This window comes from Anomaloglossus baeobatrachus, chromosome 10, assembly GCF_048569485.1.
Source record: "Anomaloglossus baeobatrachus isolate aAnoBae1 chromosome 10, aAnoBae1.hap1, whole genome shotgun sequence".
NCBI lineage: Eukaryota > Metazoa > Chordata > Amphibia > Anura > Aromobatidae > Anomaloglossus > Anomaloglossus baeobatrachus.
Genome location: NC_134362.1, coordinates 191,564,043 through 191,587,926, shown reverse-complemented (window position 1 = coordinate 191,587,926; position 23,884 = coordinate 191,564,043). Strand labels below are relative to the sequence as shown.

Genomic DNA, 23,884 nt, shown 5'->3' with positions numbered 1-23,884 from the left:
GCAAAGTGAGGGGGCAAGATGGGTGCAGACACAGGATGGGGAGTGAGGGTGGAAATAAATGCAGAAACAATATGAGCAATTAGAGGGAATAAGTGCAGAGGTAGTGAGGAGACCGTATTGGATGAGAAATATATGAGGCAGCACAGAATAGAGACTGGGTGGTGTTAGGCCATAACAAGGAGGGCACAGCATGCCAAGGATGGTGTATGTGATGCGGGGACACAGTATATAGACTAGGGAGGGGACATAGTGTGAGAGAACAGTGTGAAGAGGAGGCTCAGTTTAGAAAGGAGAGCGCAACGTAGGGGGCATGTACCATAAGATGAACAGTTTAGTGAGGGGCAATTATTTATTCATACACATCACAGCATTTCGACAAAATAAAGAAAAGAAAGAGAACACTCCAATCAGAAACAACGTAAGATACCTGGATATAAATGATTATTTGCGATACTGACCGTCATCACTGCTGTGGTTCCTGTATGGTCCAAAGTCTGATGATAACTGATAGCAACAACTTCCAGCATCTCCTTACTATTGTTAAGGACGTACTGGAAGCTGTAGGTTCATAAGATACAAAGGTATATGGGGCTGATCTGACACTACAACTGATGTACCATGTACTTATGGTGATTCTAGTGATGTATTTCTGTACTGGTGGGGGTTCTAGTGATGTATGTCTCTACTGATGATGTTTTGATGCTGCGTTTCTGTACTGGTGATGTATTTGTGTACTGCTTGTGGTTCTGATGCTGTGTTTCTGTACTGCTGGGGGTTCTGTTGATGTACTTCTGTACTGCTGGTGGTTGTGATGTATTCATGTACTGCTGGTGGTTTTGGTGATGTATTTCTGTACAGCCGATGGTTCTGATGCAGTGTTTCTGTACTGATGGGGGTTCTGGTTATGTATTTTGGTACTGCTGGTGGCGCTGGTGATGTATTTGTGTACTGATGGTGGTTCTGATGCTGTGTTTCTGTACTGATCGGGTTCTGTTGATGTACTTCTGTACTGCTGGTGGTTCTGATGTATTCATGTACTGCTGGTGGTTTTGGTGATGCATTTCTATACTGCTGGCGGTTCTGATGCTGTGTTTTATACTGATGGGGGTTCTGGTTATGTATTTTGGTACTGCTGGTGGTTCTGGTGATACATTATTGTGCTGTTATAACGTCCGATCCTGTACACATATAAAACTCCATAACTTGTAAGATTACGCTTTATGTTAATAAAGTTGTGTGCCATCTAACAAGTAAAGGGTTACTATGTTTTTATTTATGTTAGGAGCATTAAAGGGATTGTCCAAATTTGTGATCAAAGACTTCTGAATTATCACAGCTCGCGCACTTCACGCTGTCAGGATTCTCTGGTGCTGGCGATGAAAGTTGGAGGTCAAGAAACAGCAAGTATGCGATTTACATACATGCGGTCACGTGTCGACTAGACATGTGCGGCCTCGCTCAATGAAAACGAATTCAGTGAAAACGGACACGTCTAGTGGGAATGTGGCCACAAATATACAAATAACATAACTGCTTACACGATTGTCCACTCTTGCCACTAGCGTGGGAGAATCCTAAAACTGAACTTCTTTTTTTTTTAAAAGGGGGGGGGTATATGAAACTACAGCAAACCATCAATACACTCAATCACCAATGCACAAAAAGTTTTCTAAGCTTAATAAAAGTATAACATTTTTACAAATCATGTAAAGCATAACCAACAAAGACTCACCTGAGCAACAAGTCTCCGCAGCACAGAAGACAGGGCAGGTGTGGAGCGGAGCGGATTCCCTGATGTGTAATAGGACATCTGAGCTCACGGTTGTAAATTATATATGTGTGCAATATGTAATTAAATATTAAACACCTTTAACTACACAGGGAATTCAGCGTGAAAAAAAATAGATTTTTTTTTTATAATGAGAATATTTACAAGAACTTTGATCACGTAAATAATTAACAGTGAACCATGGAACGTGGAGGAAATTATCATGTTATGGTGCCACATTTGGTGTCTGGGAATAATGTTTTCAGAGTATTACGTGGATAAAAAGAATGAAAATAACAATTAATGAGTTTCCCCACAGCTATCACACTACTTCCGGGTCTGCTCATTAGATCTCATACATATTCACTGCTTCCCCCGCCTCCAATCTTTGCCAGCGTTTGTTATTGGCTGCAGTCAGACAGCCGGCGTCTCTGATTGGTTGCCCTTACTGTAGCTGTCTGGGTTCTCTAATGTTGTGTAAAAATAAATAAATAAACATGATGGGAGGAGTCACGAAACTCATGAGGGTCTGCCATTCCTGAGCCGGTGCATGTATGCTGCCTCTGGGAGGGGCCTTTTGTTCTGGCCTTGTTACAGGGGTCACGCTGCCATATCTATGTGCTGCTGCCTCCGGGACACCGCCAGTGATATTTCCGGCTCTGCTGTGTGCTCCTGTGAGATGTTCTCTGGTTCCAATCCTGCTACCCGGTACTGTTTGTCCTGACCTCCGCTCCCCTTGCCTGTCCTGACTTTTATCCCTCTTGCCTGATCTGACCTGACCTCTGTCCCCCTGACCTGACCTCCATTTTCTGGCCTGTCCTTATCTCCGTTCCTCCTGCCCGTCCAGACCTCCGTCCCTCCTACCCGTCATTCTGTCCATACCTCCCTGTCCTCCGGTCTCCTGTCCTGTGATCCCCACGTCCTCCCCTGTGCTTACTTGCTCTCCCGGTATCCGACCTCGGCTCTGTTCTCTGACTTTGGCTTGTTTTCTCCTCGGTACTGACGTGACATCCCGGCATAGACCCTGACTGACCGACTATCCCTGCTCTTGTGTTAGCGACCTCTAGTGGGCTTCTATCTAACTACACTCAGGAGTTCTTTTCCTACCTGAGTCCCTGCGCCCCCTAGTGGTAGCTTGACAACAGATATCGCGAATACCTTAATATTTGTGCAAGTAACGAATAGTGCCGAGTATATTCGCTCATCACTAAACATTAACTTTATTAAATGACATATCATTGGAGCAGTTAATGCATTTTTATTACAGCTGTAAATGTTGATGTTGCTGCAGCTGTACAATAAATGACTACACTAAAGAATATAGGACCATTCGTTTACTTGTGTGACTTAATCATAAATAGAGCATCATTATACAGGGTAGATATGATGGGAAAGTATATGGGAGTGTAACGCTCTTACCGGCATCCCCGCACTGTCATGCTCCCTTCTCCTGGTGGGGATGCCGACACACCCAATCTCCCGGATGCTCAGCTGCGGCTGATCCATCCCTGGTCCCTGACACTATCTCTTGGGGCCTGGTCAGACAGTACAGGTCTTCAGGGAGTGCTCTTAGGGCGCACTCAACTTTTCTTAAAGGGCCAGTATGCCCTAAACCGGAAGTACTTCTCAGCCTGTTATTAATATGTATCAGGTATTTAAGGCACCCTCCCCTTAAGGAAGGTGCCTGGGCAATATGGGCTATTTCTAGAGACACGTTGATAGTTGAGCAGTGCCCTTAGTTATGTGCTGCTGCTGTGTTACTTACATTTGTCTGTTTCATAGTCCTGGCTACTGCAACATTGTACCCTGTCGGCCAAGTCTGCTATACCAGCATACCGGCCGCTGCGGCATCATACCCTGTCAGCCAAGTTTGATACACCACCTGCTGCTGCATTATACCCTATTGGCCAAGTTTGCTATACTGGCCAATGCTGCATCGCAACCTGTTGGCCAAGTCTGCTATACCGGCTGCTGCTGCAGCGTACCCTGTCGGCCAACTTTGTTATACTGGCCGCTGCTGTATCGTGCCCTATTAGTCAAGTCTGCTATACTAACTGCTGCTGCATCATACCTTGTCGGCTAAGTCTGCTATACCGACCGCTGCGACATCATACTGTTAGGGCCAGGTGGATGGGCAGACCCAGGAGGTGGATCCACTGGGCCGAACACCTTCCTGAAGGCAAGGAGTCCGGTAGCCGGAGCACTACAGGTAGCAGGATAGTCCGTGCAAAATAGTGGAATGTAGAAGTCCCTGGGACCACGGAGTCACTGATGGTAGTCCGGGTGACGGAGCTCAGGTTCGGAGGCCAAGATGTTGTTAGGCAGAGTCCGGAACTGATGGAGCGAGAGGACGGGTCACCACAGGGATAAAAGATGGTACGGACTGACGGGATGGCAGATAGTCAGCGTTCGGGGTTCGGGAATCGGCAGGACCGGATGGCGAGGCAGGAGCAGCTCTAGAAGAGAGAGAGGTGAGTATATCACAGAGACAAGGAGACCTGACTCCTAGCTTAGGAAACACGAAGAACAGGCCCCGCCCACTTGGACATTAAACCCCTTTATACCCTGTACCTGTGTGTTCAATATCCTGTCTGTGGACGCTGGCCCTTTAAGAAAGGGTCAATGACCGCGCGCGCGCCCTAATGCGCATGCGCGAGGCCCGGGTGCCAGAAGCCAGGGCAGGGAGCGGCGAACAGGAGGCAGGGGAGCCGGGCTGGAGCGAAGCTGACAGCGGACGCTGGGAGCGGGGACCGGGACGCCTGGGGATCCTAGGTGAGGAGGCCTGGAGGTTGTGGAGCGGGGGACGCCGGACAGAGGAGCCGGGGAGCGAGCCAGGGAAGCCGGGGAGCGTGGCAGGGGAGCTGGACAGGAGACCCGGGGAGCGTGACAGTACCCCCCCCCCCCACTCCCCTCTCCCCGCAACCGGGACAGGAAGGCACGTATCAGAGGAGTACCCACATTCTCCCGGGGTTCCCAGGACCTATCCTCAGGACCATACCCTGCCCAGTCCACCAAGAAGAACAGCCGGCCCCGTACGGTTTTCATGGCCACGATATCCCTTACCGCATAGATGTCGTCATCAGCAATAGGAGGAGGAGCCGAACTGGCAGCAGCGGAGAAGGGACCAAGGACAACCGGCCTGAGCAGGGAGACGTGGAAGGAGTTGGGTATCCTCATCGTGGCCGGGAGCTGCAGCTCGTAGGAGACCTCATTTATTTTGCTGAGGACTTTAAACGGCCCGATGTAGCGAGGACCCAGCTTGTAAGATGGTAGCTTCAATCGGACATACTTGGAGGCAAGCCAGACCAGATCTCCTGGAGAGAAACACGGGGGATCCAGACGCCTCTTGTCTGCGTGTCTCTTCATCCGAAGGGAAGCACGTCCAAGGGACGTCTTGACAGAGTTCCATATTGTTGCAAAGTCACGTGCTACAGCATCAGCAGCAGGGACATCCGAGGAAGAGGATACAGGTAATGGGACGGAAGGCTGAAGTCCGTAAACGACATGGAAGGGAGAGCTGGAGGAGGACTCACTGACGTGGTGGTTATGGGAGAATTCAGCCCAAGGAAGAAGCGTGGACCAGTCGTCATGATGGGCGTTGACGTAGTGACGTAAGAAGGAGGTCAAGATCTGGTTGACTCGTTCCACTTGGCCATTCGACTGAGGATGGTAGGCTGAAGAAAAGTCCAGAGTCACTCCCAGATGTTTGCAGAGAGCCCTCCAGAAGCGGGAGGTGAACTGAGTTCCTCTGTCGGACACAATGTGTGATGGAAAGCCATGCAACCGGAAGATGTGCTGTATGTAGGCGTCAGCGAGTTCCTGGGCTGAGGGCAGTCTAGCCATAGGGACGAAATGAGCCATTTTGGAGAACCGATCCACCACGACCCATATGACTGTGTGTCCGGAGGACAGGGGCAAGTCCGTAATAAAGTCCATTGCAATGTGTTGCCACGGAACAGAGGGTATAGGCAGAGGCAGAAGACGACCATATGGCAGATGTTTGGGCGTCTTATTCCTAGCACAAGAGGAGCAGGCTGAGACAAAAGAAGCGACGTCTGTGCGAAGGGATGGCCACCAGTAGTGACGTACAATTGTACTCCATGTTCTCTTCTGACCAGCATGGCCGGCTGTTTTCGAGGCATGGCCCCAGTGCAACACTTTTTGCCTGTCGGTTTCAGAGACATAGGTCTTCCCGGGCAGTATCTGGGCCAGGGTGACAGGAGCCACCGGAATTATTTTACTAGGACAGATGATGGGCTGGGATGTCTCCTCCTCCTGCTCCATGGGCATGAATGACCTGGACAAGGCATCTGCGCGTACATTCTTGTCCGCGGGTCTGAAATGGAGCTGGAAATCGAACCTGGCAAAGAACAAGGACCACCTGGCTTGCCGTGGGTTCAGTCGCTGAGCAGACCGCAGGTATTCCAGGTTCTTGTGGTCCGTGTAAATGATCACGGGGTACACTGCTCCCTCCAGAAGGTATCGCCATTCCTCCAGAGCCAGTTTGACTGCCAATAGCTCTCGGTCATCGATGGTGTAGTTGCGTTCAGGCGCAGAGAAGCTCTTGGAGAAGAAACCGCAAGTAACCATCTTCCTGGAGGAGGACTTCTGCATGAGCACTGCTCCGGCTCCCGAGGAGGAGGCATCCACCTCCAAGGTGAACTGTCGGTTTAACTCCGGACGGTGGAGCACAGGGGAGGAAGCAAATGCCCGTTTCAGGGAGCCAAACGGGGCGTCGGCCGCAGGTGACCAGTCCTTTGGATTAGCCCCCTTCTTGGTCAAGGCGGAGAGAGGTGCAGTCAGAGCAGAGAAGTGAGGGATGAACTGACGGTAATAGTTTGCGAATCCCAGAAAGCGTTGGATTGCCTTCAGTCCAGAAGGACGGGGCCAGTTCAGAATGGCAGAGACCTTCTCCGGATCCATCTGCAGGCCGGTATCGGAGATTACGTAACCCAGGAAGGGAAGAGAAGACTGCTCGAAGACACACTTCTCGTACTTGGCGTACAGACGATTCTCCCTCAGTCTTTGTAGTACCAGCTGCACGTTCTCTCGGTGGGTCTGGAGGTCCGGAGAAAAGACCAGGATGTCATCAAGATACACCACCACACAGACGTAGAGAAGGTCTCGGAACACGTCGTTCACCAATTCCTGAAAGACTGCTGGTGCGTTACACAGGCCGAAGGGCATCACACAGTATTCATAGTGCCCATCGCGAGTATTGAACGCGGTCTTCCATTCGTCCCCTGAGCGGATGCGGACCAGGTTGTAGGCACCCCGAAGATCCAACTTGGTGAACACACGAGCTCCTCTAAGCCGATCAAACAATTCGGGAATGAGCGGCAGGGGGTACTTATTTTTCATGGTGATTTGGTTCAATCCCCGGTAGTCTATGCATGGGCGTAGGTCGCCTTCTTTCTTCTTAACGAAGAAGAAGCCTGCTCCAGCAGGAGAGGAGGATCTCCGAATGAATCCCCTTGCCAGGTTCTCTGTGATGTAGGTAGACATGGCCCTTGTTTCGGCAGGAGACAGCGGATATATCCGTCCTCGAGGTGGTGTAGTTCCCGGGAGCAGGTCGATGGCACAATCGTAAGGACGATGTGGCGGAAGTACCTCTGATTCCTTTTTGTCAAAGACGTCCGCGAAGGACCAATAGGCCGAGGGCAGTCCCGGTAGGGACTCTGGAACCGGAGGTCGTCGGATGGGTTGTATGGTCTTCAGACAGTTCTCGTGGCAAGAGGAGCCCCATCGGGTGATTTCACCAGTGCCCCAGCTGACTGACGGTTCGTGTGTCCGTAACCAGGGGAGTCCCAGCAGGATTTGATGGGACATGTGTGGGAGGACGTAGAGAGCGATGTTCTTGGTGTGCAGGGCACCGATACGCAGTTCCACCGGCTTGGTGATCCACGAGATGGTGTCAGAGAGGGGTCTCCCATCCACAGAGGCAATCACGAGGGGTTTGTCGAGTGGAGTAACAGGCACCTGGTACTTGTCCACCGTGGCCTGCTGGATGAAATTGCCTGCTGCCCCGGAATCGAGGTACGCCTCGGCCGTGAACCGCGTCTCTCCCGTTGTCACTTGAACAGTCCACGTAACCGGGTCTGAGAGAATCCCAGCACATAGGGTGGCCTCTCCTACCAACCCTAGGCTTTGGAGTTTCCCGGCCTCTCTGGATAGGAGCGTAGAAGGTGTGTGCCCTCTCCGCAGTAGAAGCAGAGGCCCTTGGCGAGCCGTTCTGCTCGGCGTAGTTCAGACTGCTGCAAACGGTCGATCTGAATGGGCTCATGGACGGAGATACCAGATGCCGTTGACTGAAGTACGGCGGGCTTCTGCGGAGGAGAGGAATGCCGTATCGGACGTCTCTCACGGGACACCTCTTTGGATCGTTCCTGAAAGCGAATGTCCACTCGAGTTGCTAGGGCAATCAGGGCATCCAGGGTGGACGGCACGTCACGACCAGCCAGCTCATCTTTAATTCGACCCGAGAGACCTTCCCAGAAGGCGGCGGTTAGAGCCTCATTGTTCCACCCGAGTTCCGAAGCCAAGGTGCGAAAACGGATGGCATATTGACCCACCGTCAGAGTCCCCTGACGTAACCGGAGGAGAGATGAGGCAGACGCAGAGGCGCGTCCGGGCTCGTCAAAGGTGCCACGAAATGCCTGCAGGAACTCCTGGATGTTAGTGGTCACAGGGTCCTCCTTCTCCCACAAGGGGTTCATCCACGCCAGTGCCTCACCCTCTAGATGGGACATCATGAACGCGACCTTGGCTTGGTCGGAGGCAAACAAATGCGGCAGCTGCTTGAAATGGAGGGAGCATTGGTTTATGAATCCCCTGCAGGTCTTGGGATCTCCGGCGTACCGGGGTGGTGAGGCCAAACGAAGCCTGGAAGCATCCGAGGAGGCTGCCACGGGAGCTGGGGCCGTGGATTGTCCAGTGGAAGCTCGAGATGCCGAAGATGTAACCGACGCTTGTAGCGTGTTCAGGCGGGCGTCCACAGAAGACATAAAGTTCAGCATGCGGGTCTGGGTCTCACGCTGGCGTGTGAGTTCCTCCTGCAAGGTCGCAAGTGCTTCGGCGGGATCCATGGCCTGTTCTTACTGTTAGGGCCAGGTGGACGGGCAGACCCAGGAGGTGGATCCACTGGGCTGAACACCTTCCTGAAGGCAAGGAGTCCGGTAGCCGGAGCACTACAGGTAGCAGGATAGTCCGTGCAAAATAGTGGAATGTAGAAGTCCCTGGGACCACGGAGTCACTGATGGTAGTCCGGGTGACGGAGCTCAGGTTCGGAGGCCAAGATGTTGTTAGGCAGAGTCCGGAACTGATGGAGCGAGAGGACGGGTCACCACAGGGATCAAAGATGGTACGGACTGACGGGATGGCAGATAGTCAGCTTTCGGGGTTCGGGAATCGGCAGGACCGGATGGCGAGGCAGGAGCGGCTCTAGAAGAGAGAGAGGTGAGTATATCACAGAGACAAGGAGACCTGACTCCTAGCTTAGGAAACACGAAGAACAGGCCCCGCCCACTTGGACATTAAACCCCTTTATACCCTGTACCTGTGTGTTCAATATCCTGTCTGTGGACGCTGGCCCTTTAAGAAAGGGTCAATGACCGCGCGCGCGCCCTAATGCGCATGCGCGAGGCCCGGGTGCCAGAAGCCAGGGCAGGGAGCGGCGAACAGGAGGCAGGGGAGCCGGGCTGGAGCGAAGCTGACAGCGGACGCTGGGAGCGGGGACCGGGACGCCTGGGGATCCTAGGTGAGGAGGCCTGGAGGCTGTGGAGCGGGGGACGCCGGACAGAGGAGCCGGGGAGCGAGCCAGGGAAGCCGGGGAGCGTGGCAGGGGAGCCGGGGAGCTGGACAGGAGACCCGGGGAGCGTGACACATACCCTATCGGCCAAGTCTGTTAAATCGGACGCTGCTGCATCTCACCATATTGGCAATGCCCACCTCATCACAGACTGTCACTGTCCTTACCCCTGGGGTCAGCTGTCGCAGCCCCGAGCCCCCCTGGGTAGCACCTGGTTTCTATCTGCAGTGCAACACCCTCACCATCAGGGGCTTTGGTGAAAACCTGGTATGAAACCATAGTCAAGCCCCTTTAGGCTATGTGCGCACGTCGCGTAAAAACATGCAGTTACGCTGCGCTTTGTAGCGCAGCGTAACTGCATGCGTCCTGCGTCCCCTGCACAGTCTATGGAGACTGTGCAGGGGCCGTGCGCACGTGGCGTTTAAGAGCGCAGCGCTTCGGCTACTGCCGAAGCGCTGCGCAAAAAGAAGTGACATGTCACTTCTTTCCTGCGCTTTGCCGGCAGCTCCTGCTCTGTCTATGGCAGGAGCTGCAGGCAGAGCGCATGGAATCGGCGCTCACTACGGACATTTCTGCAGCGATCTAAAGCGCACATGTGCTCTTCAGATCGCTGCAGAAATTTCTGCAGGGCTTGTACGCAACGTGCGCACATAGCCTTAGGTATTCCGTGTGCTGTGGCCCAGTGAGTCCATGGCTACATTATTACTGTCAGGAACACAACACAATATGTGCCTTCATTAAATGAAAGACAGGGAAGCAGTACTAAACGTACAGACTGTGCTGTGTCCCTGACTGTACTGACAGATAATGGAGCCAAAGATTGTATTACCTCCCTTTCTCTCTGTAAATAATATAAGCACAGCAACTACTACCTCCCTGTCTTTCCATTTCGATAATATAAGCCTAGATTGTGCTGTGTTCCTTTCTGTATCACTAGAAAATGTAGGCATGACTTGTACTACATCCCTTTCTCCATATAAATATAATAAGCACAGATAGTATTGCATCGCTGTCTTTTCTGTTAGATATTATAGCCACAGATATTGCTGTGTTATTGACGGTACTGATAGATAATCTAGGTAAAGATTGCACTGCTTACCTTCCTCCTTGTAAATGATATTACTTCAGATAGTACTGCTTTCCTCTCTTTCTTTTTAGATACTATAAGCACAGGTTGTGTTGTGCTCCTAACTCAACTGAAAAATAATATGGGCATATACTGTGCTTTATTCCTAAGCAGACGATAATGAGTGCATGGATTGTCCTGCTTCCTTTATACCTGTAGATTATGTAAGCACAGATAGTGCTGCTTCCCCATCTTGCTCTTTAGATAATAAAATCACAGATAGTCCGTGTTGCTGACCATAATGGTAGATAATGTTGACAAAGATTCTTCTGGCTTCCTTTAGCCTTCCAATTGTAATAAACACAGATAGTGCTACTTCCTTGTCTTTCCCTTTTAGTAATATAGACACAGATAGTGCTACTTACTTGTCTTTCCCTTTTGGTAATATACTGTAGACACAGATATTGCTACCTGCTTGTCTTTCCCTTTTGGTAATATACACACAGATAATGCTGCCTCCTTGACTTTCCCTTCAGGTAATATAGATGCAGATAGTGCTACCACCTTGTCTTTTCATTTTAGTATTATAGACACAGATAGCGCTACTTACTTGTCTTTCCCTTTTGGTAATTTAGACAGATATTGCTACCTCCTTGTCTTTCTCTTTAGGTAATATATACACAGATAGTGCTACCACCTTGTCTTTTCCTTTTGGTAATATAGACACAGATAGTGCTACCTCCTTGTCTTTTCCTTTTGGTAATATAGACACAGATAGTGCTACCTCCTTGTCTTTTCCTTTTGGTAATAAGGACACAGATAGTGCTACTTATTTGTCTTTCCCTTTTGGTAATATAGACACAGATTGTGCTGCATTACTTTCTAAACTGGTATATAATGTAGACAAAGACTGTATTGTCTCTATTTCTTTCCCTATTAACAATATAATCCTAGACGCCATTAATAAAATTGCATACTGTATGCATCAAAACCACTGATTGCTTAACTTATGTGCCAGAAAATAGAATATTTACATTTTTTACCACTTTATTTAATAAATAATATAGAAGCACTGAACATATCAAAGGAACAGGAGGTAAAAATCTTAAAATTCATGACCTGTACAAAATATACAATATTCTTTATATTATCGCAGAGGTTTTCTTGTCAGAAGCCGCTGTAATCATCCATGAGAGATACATGCGGTAGAGGAATCCACAGAGGAATATCCGCGCTGCGCCATAGGGCAACTATTTTTTCAATTTGTCAAACCATCGACCAGGAGCTAGAAATGACAGAAATATATTGTCAGTGTTATAGGGTTAAACTTTTTTTTATATAATTATTGAACACTGTTTGTAAATGTATTTATCTTTGCAATACTGCTTTATTTTTTTTCTTCTTTCTCAAGCAACATGCTGAAAGTGCTGTTTTAAGTTCCTAGTCAATGCTCTTTTACAAGCTGCTTTGAACTGCTGCTCTTGCAAGAATTCATGCTTAAACACTATGTACAAACACTCTCACTGTCTCAGCATGGGAGCGCAGAGAAATTCACATAGGAACAGTTTTTGTAAATAGTGTTCATGTTAGGATTCTTGCTAAAGCAGCAGTTCAAAGCAGCTTCTAAAAGGAAAAGGACCAGGCAGTTAAAACAGCACTTTCAGCAGGGTCTTTAGAATAAGATAATGGAGGATATTACAAAGATTCATAACTTTGCCAAAGCGAATCAATATTTTTTTTTTTTTTCAAAAAGTTTAGTTACTCTTTTTAAGTTACTACTCCAACTGTGTATAACTCAGTATGAAGTCTTCATGTGATAGGTGTAAAAAAATTATATAAAATCAAATAGATACGTACTTGATTTTCGCTTAACACTGGTATATGCGTATTCAGGAGGAGTCTAAAAAACAAAATTGGATATATGACATTTTATACAAAATTTCTAAATTAACGTGACTTGATCATTTCAGCATTGTGCTCAGCTCATAACTTTAGAAGATACAAGATGAACCTTCCCCAACTCGATCTGTTTCATCAGGAATATTCCTATTTCCATGTGCCAGTCCTAGGAAGGAAACCCCCTGTCACATGGAGATTTTTACAAACTTTGCCAACTGTCATGGCAGCGTTGGGTTCTGTTCAGACTTCAGATTCTCCCTGATAACGTCTCTGGTGTTTGTGATCCATGCAGGCAGACTCGGGCGTCGACCTGCAGAGTGGCAATCCATAGGCAGGCTAGCAAGAGCTAAATCTCTGCTAGTCTGCTTGTTAATCTCCTTTGATCACATGTTGTGGGGAAGCCAATCCCATCTACTCCCTCCTATTATACTGGCTAGATCCTTCCACCTATACCAGCTATAGCTTATTCTAGCTGGTCTGGTGACGAGTTGTGATCCAGACTTACTGGTGGTTGTAGTACTTATTGCTGAGTGTGGTTATGGAGTTAACCCTTATTGTCTTTTTCTTGCTACCTTCCTGTTCTTACTTTACTCCTGAGTCTCTCATTGTCTATCCCTGTGTGTGTGCAGTGTGTCACAATTTTGGTTTTCCTTTGTCTGTATATCTGTTTACCATCACACGCCTGCCCCGTCCTTCCCTGGTGGGTGGGAGGTATCAGTAGTACTGATCAGGAGCATAGCCAGGAATGGGACTCAGGCATCTCCACCATCAGGAGTAACCATGGAAATAGGGATAGCGTAGGGTCCCCTGGCATGAGGGACAGCATAGGAGCCCCTTGCCCTTGCTATCCTAGCAGTCACCATGTGGCACCACCACTCAGGATCAACGTAGAGCCTTTTTTGGTCTGCAGATGTAATGATACATAATATGTTCAACTTCCCATGAGAAGTCGGACACATCCAGCATATTCAGTCTAGTGATATCCGTACAATCCTAAAGCTTTCCATTAGAAATATATAATTTTATGCTATGTGTAGGGAGATGGAAAGCCATGTAATGTTATGAGAAATGTTCCTTCTACCCACAATCATGAAGCGTCAATCACGCAGTGCTCTTCACATGGAGGCAAAACTACAAATACATTCCCAGCCTGCCCTTCATCAGGTCCTGCCCATTTCCATCACGCCCCCCCATCCCCTGCCTTCCCTTCATCAGGTCCTGCCCATTCCCATCACGCCCCCCCACCCCCTGCCTGTCCTTCATCAGGTCCTGCACATTCCCATCACGCCCCCCATCCTCTCCCTGCCCTTCATCGGGTCCTGCCCATTCCCATCACGCCCCCCATCCCCTGCCTGCCCTTCATCAGGTCCTGCCCATTCCCATCACGCCCCCCACCCCCTGCCTGTCCTTCATCAGGTCCTGCCCATTCCCATCACGCCCCCCATCCTCTCCCTGCCCTTCATCGGGTCCTGCCCATTCCCATCACGCCCCCCATCCCCTGGCTTCCCTTCATCAGGTCCTGCCCATTCCCATCACGCCCCCCCACACCCTGCCTGTCCTTCATCAGGTCCTGCCCATTCCCATCATGCCCCCATCCTCTCCCTGCCCTTCATCGGGTCCTGCCCATTCCCATCACGCCCCCCATCCTCTGCCTGCCCTTCATCAGGTCCTGCCAATTCCCATCACGCCCCCCACCCCCTGCCTGTCCTTCATCAGGTCCTGCCCATTCCCATCACGCCCCCCATCCTCTCCCTGCCCTTCATCGGGTCCTGCCCATTCCCATCACGCCCCCCATCCCCTATCTGCCCTTCATCAGGTTCTGCCCATTCCCATCACGCCCCCCATCGCCTGCCCTTCATCAGGTCCTGCCAATTCCCATCATGCCCCCCATCCCCAGCCTGCCCTTCATCAGGTCCTGCCCATTCCCATCACGCCCCCCATCTCCAGCCTGCCCTTCATCAGGTCCTGCCCATTCCCATCACCCATCACCCCCCCACCCCCTGCCTGTCCTTCATCAGGTCCTGCCCATTCCCATCACGCCCCTCATCCTCTGCCTGCCCTTCATCAGGTCCTGCCCATTCCGTTCATGCCCCCCATCCCCTGCCTGTCCTTCATCAGGTCTTTCCCATTCCCAACACAACCCCCATCCCCTGCCTGCCCTTCATCAGGTCCTTTCTATTCCCATCATGCCCCCCATCCCCTGCCTGCCCTTCATCATGTCCTGCCCATTCCCATCACAACCCCCCATCCCCTGCCTGCCCTTCATCAGGTTCTGCCTATTCGCATCACACCACCCATCCCCTGCCTGCCCTTCATCAGGTTCTGCCTATTACCATCCCACCCCCCATCCCCTGCCTGCCCACCGCCGGCTGCTCCCAATAGCGGATACTTACTGGATTATAATTAGTCACTAATGGTTCTTCTCTAACCCTAGTGAATGGTGGGAGAGTATGGAACTTTTTTGTGTCAAAGAGTTTAACGCGATGCGGTGGAGAGACCTGCAATGTACAAAATCCAATCAACTAATGTCAGCTATCGTACCCAAAATATAGAAGAATTGTCTTCAGTTCTTCAAGTAATACGTTTCTCCGGTATGTCAAAAAATATGGTGGCGTGCACCGTTAGAATATGAAATCACATAACAAACACTAATGGAGAAGATATAAACCACTGATAGAATGCAAATAAAAAGTTTGTTTATTTAGAACATATTCAAAATATAGATGTCTTATACATATACTGGTCAAAGAAGGAGGGAGGCTATAGAAGAGGAGGGCAACCCACTGGAAGTAGTAGAGTATAGTGCAAGCACCCTTCTCCTTGAGAAAGCATTGAGGCGAAACGCTGTTTGGCACTGTATTGAGGACACCCACATATTAAAAAAAGTATATAGAAGTCTTATACAAATACTGGTTAAATAAGGATGATGTGATGCTCTAACACTAGATGTTGCTAGATACACTAGTGGAGGAGTAGTCAAACAAGCCTAAGGTCAGGAGCCAGAGAATTTGCGTCAGTTACAAAGTGAGAGAGTGAAGCCAAGGTACAAGCCGGGGGTCTGCAAGCCAGGAGAACACGTCAAGTACAAAAGGAGAGAGAAGAGTCAAGGTCAGGATACAAGCCGGGAGTCTGTAAGCCAGGAGAACAAGTCAAGTACAAAGGGAGAGAGCAGAGTCGAGATCAGGATACTAGCCGGGGGTCTGGAAGCCAGGAAGGCACATCAGGTACAAAGGGAGAGAATGAAGCCAAGGTCTGGAAACAAAGCAGGGGTCTGGGAGTCAAGGAGTCAAATAATGGTGGCATAAACAAGTGGAAGAGGATACAAGGAATGAGGTAGTTGGACAAGATCAAGACGGTCACTTACGGGAGCCAGCAACAACTGCTGCAACACAGGAACCATCACCGGCGGTGATCCGGGTGAAGTAGCTCCAAAATAAAGCAGAACAATCACTCGGAATAAGGCTCCAATGAACAGGGGCCTCCCACAGGGCCCAAGAACAACCAGTCTACCGGAGAATAATACAAAACCAAGCATCGGCAGTGCAGGAGAGCAGAGCACCACATCAATCAAATTCAAAATCAAACCCACTGAAAGTAGCGCTGAGTATAGCGCAAGCACTCTTCCCCTTGAGAAAGCATTGAGGCGAAACGCTGCTCGGGGGTGTGTGAAGGATGCCCACATATTAAAAATATTATATAGAAATCTAATACAAAATACTGGTTAAATAAGGAGGGAAGATATAGAAGAGAAGAGCAACCCACTGAAAGTAGCAGAGTATGGCACAAGCACAGAAAAGTTTAGAATATAATTCACAATAGATAATACATACAGATGAAAAAGATCTCTCGGCCGATGGACTGGAAATGTTAAATACTTAGTAACTGTTCCATAATAAATAGGTACAAGTCAACAGTGGCATAATAAAGTGCATAGAACTTACCCATAATCAGCCCCACTGTGGGTGTCCTCCACACTGCCCCGACCAGGGTTTCGCATCAATGCTTTCTCAAGAAGAACAGTGCTTGCGCCATACTTGGCTACTTTCAGTGGGTTGCCCCCTCTTCTATATCATCCCTCCATATTTGACCAGTATTTGTATAAGATACAGTTAGGTCCAGAAATATTTGGACAGTGACACAATTTTGGCGAGTTGGGCTCTGCATGCCACCACATTGGATTTGAAATGAAACCTCTACAACAGAATTCAAGTGCAGATTGTAACGTTTAATTTGAAGGTTTGAACAAAAATATCTGATAGAAATTGTAGGAATTGTCACATTTCTTTACAAACACTCCACATTTTAGGTCAAAAGTAATTGGACAAATAAACCAAACCCAAAAAAAAATTTTTAGTTTCAATATTTTGTTGCGAATCCTTTGGAGGCAATCACTGCCTTAAGTCTGGAACCCATGGACATCACCAAACGCTGGGTTTCCTCCTTTTTAATGCTTTGCCAGGCCTTTACAGCCGCAGCCTTCAGGTCTTGCTTGTTTGTGGGTCTTTCCGTCTTAAGTCTGGATTTGAGCAAGTGAAATGCATGCTCAATTGGGTTAAGATCTGGTGATTGACTTGGCCATTGCAGAATGTTCCACTTTTTTGCACTCATGAACTCCTGGGTAGCTTTGGCTGTATGCTTGGGGTCATAGTCCATCTGTACTATGAAGTGCCGTCCGATCAACTTTGCGGCATTTGGCTGAATCTGGGCTGAAAGTATATCCCGGTACACTTCAGAATTCATCCGGCTACTCTTGTCTGCTGTTACGTCATCAATAAACACAAGTGACCCAGTGCCATTGAAAGCCATGCATGCCCATGCCATCACGTTGCCTCCACCATGTTTTACAGAGGATGTGGTGTGCCTTGGATCATGTGCCGTTCCCTTTCTTCTCCAAACTTTTTTCTTCCCATCATTCTGGTACAGGTTGATCTTTGTCTCATCTGTCCATAGAATACTTTTCCAGAACTGAGCTGGCTTCATGAGGTGTTTTTCAGCAAATTTAACTCTGGCCTGCCTATTTTTGGAATTGATGAATGGTTTGCATCTAGATGTGAACCCTTTGTATTTACTTTCATGGAGTCTTCTCTTTACTGTTGACTTAGAGACAGATACACCTACTTCACTGAGAGTGTTCTGGACTTCAGTTGATGTTGTGAACGGGTTCTTCTTCACCAAAGAAAGTATGCGGCGATCATCCACCACTGTTGTCATCCGTGGACGCCCAGGCCTTTTTGAGTTCCCAAGCTCACCAGTCAATTCCTTTTTTCTCAGAATGTACCCGACTGTTGATTTTGCTACTCCAAGCATGTCTGCTATCTCTCTGATGGATTTTTTCTTTTTTTTCAGCCTCAGGATGTTCTGCTTCACCTCAATTGAGAGTTCCTTAGACCGCATGTTGTCTGGTCACAGCAACAGCTTCCAAATGCAAAACCACACACCAGTAGTCAACCCCAGACCTTTTAACTACTTCATTGATTACAGGTTAACGAGGGAGACGCCTTCAGAGTTAATTGCAGCCCTTAGAGTCCCTTGTCCAATTACTTTTGGTCCCTTGAAAAAGAGGAGGCTATGCATTACAGAGCTATGATTCCTAAACCCTTTCTCCGATTTGGATGTGAAAACTCTCATATTGCAGCTGGGAGTGTGCACTTTCAGCCCATATTATATATATAATTGTATTTCTGAACATGTTTTTGTAAACAGCTAAAATAACAAAACTTGTGTCACTGTCCAAATATTTCTGGACCTAACTGTATCTATATACTAATATGTGAGTGTCCTCCATGCAGCCTTGACCAGCGTTTTGCCTGAATGCTTTTTCAAGGGGAACAGTGTTTGCTTTCTACTCGGCTACTTTCAGTGGGTTGTCCCCTTTTCTATATCTTCCATACTTATTTGACCAGTATTTGTATAAGATATATATATATATATATATATATATATATATATATATATATATATATATACTAATATGTGGGTGTCCTCCACACAGCTCTGACCAGTGTTTCGCCCCAATGCTTTCTCAAGGGGAAGAGTGCTTGTGCTATACTCAGCTACTTTCAGTGGGTTGCCCCCTCTTCTATATCTTCCCTCCTTATTTGACCAGTATTTGTACATCTATTTACTATTTTTATTATGTTCTTAATAAAATTAAACTTTTTACTTATAATTCTATTAGTGGTTTATAGCTTCTCCATTGGTGTTTGTTTTGTGTTTTCATACTATTCCTACTATTAAATTCACCAGGAGTATTGCCATTTCCATATCTCATATTTGGGTATATGGAAATCCTAGGCAGGGTCCCTACACGCATACACAGAATCCCCTGTGTATGCTCCTTCACACTATTTTTTGCTCTGCAGACTTCATCCATGTATAATATAATGATATGTAGATCCTCCAACACCGTCGACGTCCGGTACTCACCACCAGATCACATGAGGGAGGACTGGCAGGGACAGCGGGTGGAACTGTCTTTTCTGAAAATTCTGTCTTGAAGCATGCAGGAGATTCAGCGTAGTGATATCCCTGCAATCCAAAGGTTTTTCCATGAGTAACATAACTGTACGCTAAGAGAAATCCATGTAATGTCATGAGAAAGTTTCCCTTTACTCAAAACCAATCAACCGTGCTCTCCACATAAAGGCAAACACATCCCCTGCCTGCCCATGACCAGGTCCTGCCCATTTCCATTATTCACATCACACTCTCAAGCCTCTGCCTGCTCATTATCAGGTCCTGCCCATTCCCACCATTCCTATCACGCCCTCCATCCCCTGCCTGCCCATGATCAGGTGCTGCCCATTCCCATCACGCCCTCCATCCCCTGCCTGCCCATAATCCAGACCTGCCCATTCCCATCATTTCCATCACACCTTTCATCCCCTGCCTTTCCATGATCAGGTCCTGTCAATTCCCATCATGTCCACCACCCCCTGCCTGCCCATAATCAGGTCCTCCCCATTCCCACCATCCCATCACACCCACCATCCCCTTACTGCCCATGATCAGGTCCTGCCCATTCCCATCCTTCCCATCACACCCTCGATCCCTTGCCTACCCATTATCATGTCCTTCCCATTCCCATCCTTCCCATCACACCCTCCATCCCCTGCCTGCCCATGATCCAGTCCTGCCCATTCCCATCATTCCCATCATGTCCACCACCCCCTGCCCATGATCCAGTCCTGCCCATTCCCATCATGCTCATCATGTCCTCCATCCCCAGCCTGCCCATGATCAAGTCCTGCCCATTCCCATTCTTCCCATCACACCCACCATCCCCTTCCTGCCCATGATCAGATCCTGCCCATTCCATTCACACCCTCCATCCCCAGCCTGCCCATGATCCAGTCCTGCCCATTCCCATCATTCCCATCTTGTTCGCCACCCCCTGCCTGCCCATGATCAGGTCCTGCCCACTCCCATCCTTCCCATCACACCCTCCATCCCCTGCCTGCCCATGATCAGGTCCTGCCCACTCCCATCCTTCCCATCACACCCTCCATCCCCTGCCTGCCCATGATCAGGTCCTGCCCACTCCCATCCTTCCCATCACACCCTCCACCCCCTGCCTGCTCATGATCAGGTCCTGCCCACTCCCATCCTTCCCATCACACCCTCCACCCCCTGCCTGCTCATGATCAGGTCCTGCCCATTCCCATGACACCCTCCATCCCCAGCCTGCCCATGATCCAGTCCTCCCCATTCCCATCATTCCCATCATGTCCACCACCCCCTGCCTATCCATGATCAGGTGCTGCCCATTCCCATCATTCCCATCCCCTGTCTGCTCCCAATAGCAGATACTTACTGGATTATAATCAGACATTATTGGCGCTGCTCCAACCTTACAGGGTGGCAGCAATGTATGGAACGTTTTTGTTTCGTAGACCCCAATGTGATGGGATGGAGAGACCTGTAATGTACTAAATCCAATTAATTAGTAATTATGACAACTATCGTACCCAGATTATACTAGGAGTGCAACCCCCATCATCCTCTGTCTACCCCATGCTTCGAGAGCCTCGTTCTGGCCTTCTTCTGGTTCTCATAGACTTGCATTAGGAGATTGTAATGTGACTTGTGATTTTAGGGCAGCCAGAAGTTACTGTTACTAGATGGCGCCGCGGGACCTGAACAGGGAAGCAGCCGGATGGTGAGTATATGAGAGGGTCAGGCGGCTTACATTTAAAGCACCACAGCAGCAATAAAAAAAAAAGCCCACATGGTTGGTGCTTCAAGGAATAGCAGATATGAAAAGGGTCATTAACGTAAGCCTAAAGGAAAGACAAAAAGTTTGGGGAACTTTGCAGCCATTGCCCATATTCAAGCCCTTGTCTAAGAAACAATTTGTGACAACTTTGTGTTCACTGAACCATCCAGATATAACTAAGACTTAGCCTAAAGACGACCCATCCCTGTCCATAAATATGTAATTGTGTTAGTGTGACGAAATACCACTAGGTGTCACCAGAAGCAAATAGTGCCGGGGAAGTCAAACAAACCGGAGGTCAGGAGCCAGGAGGTCACGTATAGAACACAGGGATGAAGCAAAGCCGAGTTCAGAGCACAAGCCGGAGGTCAGAAGCCATGAAGTAATGTAAGGAACACTGTGGGGAAGTGGAGTCGAGGTCAGGGTACATGCCGGAGGTCATAAGCCAGGAAGTCAAGTAAAGTAAACTAGGTAAAAGCGGAGCCAAGGTCAGGGTGCAAGCCAGAGGTCAGGAGCTGGGGAACAATATCAGAGTCAGGGACACGGGAGGTGAGGGATAACAACAGGTCCGGGGTAACAGGACAAGATCAAGGACAAATGGGAGCCAGAGCACTTACTGCAGGCAGGAACTACGACTGGCAGCATTGCGGGTGAGGTTGCTTCCTAATGAAGTAGAGCAATCACCCGGAATGAGGCAACCAGGAGAGAGGCTCCTCCCAACACCAGCACAGGACCCGAGGATGATAAAGCGCCCATCCACCGGCACAAAATACAAAACAGAACACCGACTCTGCTGGAGAGCAGAGCACCATGGATCAGAACTATGACAGTTAGTTTATATAAGTGCCGCTGTTCTCCTGAATCCTGCGATATTTTTCTTTTTTCTTGCTCCTCTCCTTTTCTGAGATATGGCTCTCTCTATCTTTGTAAATCATTTTTTTAGCCAAATGGGCATGGCCATCAACAAGAGAAAATCTGCTGACCACGCCCACTTGCCTAATAAGACTAGATTTATAGTAGATAATATCTCAGGAACGCAGAGGCGTAGAAACACAAGAAGAATATTGCCGGATTCAGGAGAAAGAGGTGAAAAAATATATATTTATGGCAAGTATTAGGTCCTCTTTAATAGGAATATATGAGATATTTACTATGTACATATGTTTACAGTAGATATTTATTACATATGATACATGTGTATCACTGATGTACTCACATATCGCGTTTCAGGGACATCTCCTCTGTCTCCCCATAGGGTTCTGCGTTACAATTTTTCTCCCCTGTGATCTGCAAGTGGCCCATGTTTCGGAGCTGAACTTCACTCTGGGTAGAAATTCGATGGGGTCACTTGATGGCCATTGCAAAATTCCAACACTAAAACTAGTCTTTATTAGGATTGGCATTCCCATATGGTGCAAAGGGTTGTTTGGGCTCAAGTGTCTGGTTGCGACTATAAACCCTGTGCCTATTACAGCTAAATTAGACATAGTAAAGCTATCACAAAAACAAAACATATAATAACAAAGCATTTTTTTACTAGTTCCAGCTGATTCTTAGTTTAATTTTGGGGGTCCGACTCTCAGCACACCTGCAAATCATCTGTTTGAAGGGGCTGCAGCACTCCCACCCAGTGCTCTTCCTTCATTATATACCAGGCACAAAGTCAGACTGTCACCGTTCCTCTGTGCGGAGAATTTTGCATTTGGAATGCTTTTGTCATGGCTCCGCTATACAGAGAATTTTGCATTTGAAAATGCTCTGCTATGTGTCTTGTCTACTTGCTGACAGGTTGTTTTTTAGCACTAGGGTACATGTTGGTTTTGGGAGGTGCCTTCACAGATGCACCTCGTTCCTGGTGCTTGCTCTGTCTGAACTTCACCAGTCGCACTTCCTGTTTGCTCACTGTGCTCTTGGCTCCTGTCTGGTGTAAGTGTTCTGATCTTGGCTTCTGACCTCGGACCTCTTCCTAACCATGTCTCTGTCTGCTCCCTGAACCTTATACATTACCTCCCGGCTTCTGACCTTGGCCCTCTTCCTGACCACGCCTCTGTCTGCTCCCTGAACCTTATACATTACCTCCCGGCTTCTGATCTCGGACCTCTTCCTAACCATGCCTCTGTCTGCTCCCTGAACCTTATACGTTACCTCCGGCTTCTGACCTTGGACCTCTTCCTGATCATATCTCTGTCTGCTGCTCCCTGAACCTTATACGTTACCTCTCGGCTTCTGACTTCGGACCTCTTCCTAACCACGTCTCTGTCTGCTCCATGAACCTTATACGTTACCTCCGGTTTCTGATCTTGGACCTCTTCCTAACCATATCTGTGTCTGCTCCCTGAACCTTATACGTTACCTTCCGGCTTCTAACCTCGGACCTCTTCCTGACCACATATCTGTCTGCTCCCTGAATCTTATATGTTACCTCCCAGATTCTGACCTCAGACCTCATCCTGACCACGTCTCTGTCTGCTCCCTGAACCTTATACGTTACCTCCCGGCTTCTGACCTCGGACCTCTTCCTAACCACGTTTCTGTCTGCTCCCTGAACCTTATACATTACCTCCCGGCTTCTGACCTCAGACCTCTTTTTGACCACATCTGTGTCTACTCCCTGAACCTTATATGTTACCTCCCGGCTTCTGACCTCGGAACTCTTTCTGACCACGTCTTTGTCTGCTCCCTGAACCTTATACGTTACCTCCTGGCTTCTGACCTCGGACCTTTTCCTGATCATGTCTCTGTCTGCTGCTCCCTGAACCTTATACGTTACCTCCTGGCTTCTGACCTCGGAACGCTTCCTGACCATGTTTCTGTCTGCTCCCTGAATCTTATACGTTACCTCCTGGCTTATTATCCCGGGTTGTATGACTACCCTTCTATTCATACTGCTCATAGTGTCTAATGTGGCGCCCTGGACAAGCCAGGTCGTCACAGGTACTACACCAACACACCCCACACCCCGGTTAGGCACACCGAAGCCAAACACAAAATCCTTGTTGCCTTCCTCCAGGGGTTGATGACCACACCAGGGGGTGGGCCAGGCGGTTGGTCCCGCCCACCTAGGAGCACACAGTCCTGGAGGCGGGAAAAGGAGATCAGTTGAGTGGAGTTGGAGTTTTAGTTTGGAAG

The 23,884-nt window shown here is 48.6% G+C and overlaps 1 long non-coding RNA gene across 1 annotated transcript; it reads right to left on the bottom strand.

The window, feature by feature from the left end:
• Positions 1–11,873: 11,873 nt before the first annotated feature.
• Positions 11,874–15,006, bottom strand: LOC142254763 (uncharacterized). Its single transcript, XR_012727308.1, has 3 exons — positions 14,934–15,006; positions 12,499–12,541; positions 11,874–11,926 (listed from the first exon to the last, which is right to left on the bottom strand). It is a non-coding gene; the product is annotated as an uncharacterized LOC142254763 (long non-coding RNA).
• Positions 15,007–23,884: the final 8,878 nt, after the last annotated feature.